The sequence below is a fragment of the Montipora capricornis genome, chromosome 8, assembly GCF_036669925.1.
Source record: "Montipora capricornis isolate CH-2021 chromosome 8, ASM3666992v2, whole genome shotgun sequence".
In the NCBI taxonomy this organism is placed as follows: domain Eukaryota; kingdom Metazoa; phylum Cnidaria; class Anthozoa; order Scleractinia; family Acroporidae; genus Montipora; species Montipora capricornis.
Genome location: NC_090890.1, coordinates 17,739,770 through 17,742,269, shown reverse-complemented (window position 1 = coordinate 17,742,269; position 2,500 = coordinate 17,739,770). Strand labels below are relative to the sequence as shown.

Here is a 2,500-nt window from a genome sequence, read left to right as displayed (position 1 = left end):
GTATACAAAAAGTGAGCAAAACAAGGACAAAAGATGACTTACGTATAAATTTGGCCTTGCGCACGGTATTGCTTGTCAAACGCTTACCGACAATAGCTGAAGTTTATCTGTTATTTCTTTGTTACAAAGTATTTATCTGGAATAATACCGAAAACAAAAGCTTGTCTATTATGTCTTCTGTTTATTTTGATACTTTCCTTGTGTTGATTTTGCTTTGTTAGCGCACAGCACAAAGACAAAGTTGGTGGAATCCGAAAATTTTTCGTTGGACGTTACATTTTGATCCGAAACATCGCACTTTTAATTTCGTTTCTATTGTTTGTATCGCTTTAACCTTTCTATCGTTCGTTTGGTGCGCGGCAGCTATCGTTTGAAAGAATGGAAAAAAAGAAAGGTTTAATTAAAGGTTTCGAGGGTTTAAAGTTTGTACTTTGCGTGAGAGAATTAGTCACGTATTGAGTAAAAATTGTCACGTGCTAGGCAACCAAACTTGTCTAGTGAAGCAGAACGAGCCAGTTGTTTTGTTTGCGAGCATTTCACGGCTAGTGGAATTTTAACGTGTATTTTCGGTTATGTACAAAAGAAATATCTTAAAGGAACGATTAAAGTGAAGGAAACCATTCAAACCGAACGAACCAAGCCACAGATCAAACGATAAATTTATTTTTGGCGTGATGGTTAAAAATTTAGTGCAAAAACTAGTCGCGTAACGCTAGTTCTCGTTCTACAACTCTAAAAGTACTCATTGTCTGTGGATGAACAGTATTATCCAACTAATGCGTACATCTCAATCCCGTTCACTGCAGCTGTTTGTCTCGCTGATTTGAAGTGCAGGTTTTTTTGTTTTGTTCTTAATTGAAAACAGAAAGATATTTTGAAGCTTTCTCTTTACCAGCTAAATGCACATGAAATGTACTTTCCATCTCCGTTTTCTGATTATTACAGTTTCCCAATTGTAGCCTTAAATTCAAGCGCTTAATTTAGCGGCCTTGAACACCAATCCCTTTTTGAACCGGGCCGGGTGTCAAGCGACACGCGCCGAATGATAACAAATGTGGACTTCACAAAGTACATGTAAATCTCGCTAAGCGGGGACTTTCTCTAGAATGCGTTCCTGCAGATGAGAACGTGTTCTAGAGAACAGGTTAAAGAGAACTTGTTTGTTCCATATCCGTTCTGCCCCCGTTCCATATATGTTCTGCCCCCGTTCCAAATCCGTTCTGTTGCTGCTTCATTTCTCGTTCAAGTTTCGTTCTGATCACGTTCGCGAACGCGTTCCATGTTAGGTTAATTCTGGGCGGTACTGTAGGTTAGGTATAAACTTTCCCAGCTAGTTGAACATTCCTAGGAGTGACTGCAGCTCCTGCTTGTTACTTGGCACAGCTAACCATTTTATCCCTTGGATCTTCTTTGCGTCAGGTTTTAATCCCTTGTTTGTTAGGGTATGGCCGAAGTAATTGATCTCTTCCAATAGGATCTTTGCTTTCTTTGGATTCAGCCTGAAGCCTGAGTCTTGACATTGTTGGATGATCCTGTTCACTGCCAAATCATGTTCCTCCCGTGTCCTTGCAGCAATTAATACATCGTCTGCTATGCAATACACATCAGGGATGTCACTGAATGTTTCATCAACGGCTCACTGGAATACATCTTGGCTACTCACGAGCCCAAATGGAAGCCTTTTGTATGCATATCTTCCAAATGGCGTGTTGAAGGTCAGTAAGTGTACGCTGTCTGGATGTACTTCAATATTCCAATAACCTGGCCAAGGTCAAGGTCAAGGTCAAACCTTGGTCAAGGGCGGAGAAATACTGGCAACCGTGTAGTTTCTGTACTATATGTTTCATTGTCGGTGCATAATGGTGTGGCCTCTTCACTGCTTTGTTAAGCTGTTTAGGATTTAGGCATATCCGGATTTTTCCATTAGGCTTGGGTGTGCACAGTACGTTGCTTACCCATGGTGTCGCTTCTTCTTGCCTCTTGATAACATCAATGCTTACCATCCAGTCTAAGTTCTTCTTCAGAGGCTCCTGCATTGGTGGGGGTATACTGTATCGGCGACTGACCACCGGTTGCACTTTTTCATCTATCTCAATCCGGTAGTGGTAGCCTTTTAGCTTCCCGACACCTTCGAATACGTCACTGGCATCCTTAATCACTTGGGTTGTATCCTTAATCTCGATGGGCTTCTTCACCTTAAGAGAGTACTTGGGTTTTGCTGAGTCTTGGTCTGGATTAACTTCTTTTTCCCCCACAATACCATCTTTGACCTCACTCACATCATAAGGGCCATGGCAGTCCTTGCAGTCTGTCGCCTCCTCACACATAATCGTGATAATTTTCATCGCACGGGTGAATTTTAGCGAGAACAGGTTACTGCCATAGTCAGATACAAAGAATTCTACACGCCGGCCAACGACATCCTTGTGTCGAACACAGTCAATGCGGAATTTTCCGTGGTTCCTGAATCTCTTTCCTCCATAGCCTGTGAGTTTCACCT

At 41.9% G+C, this 2,500-nt stretch overlaps 1 protein-coding gene across 1 annotated transcript in view; it reads left to right on the top strand.

Annotated features, from left to right (window-relative positions):
* The window catches only part of LOC138059020 (ankyrin-repeat and fibronectin type III domain-containing 1-like), a 213,514-nt gene that overhangs the window by 28,396 nt on the left and 182,618 nt on the right, over positions 1-2,500 (top strand).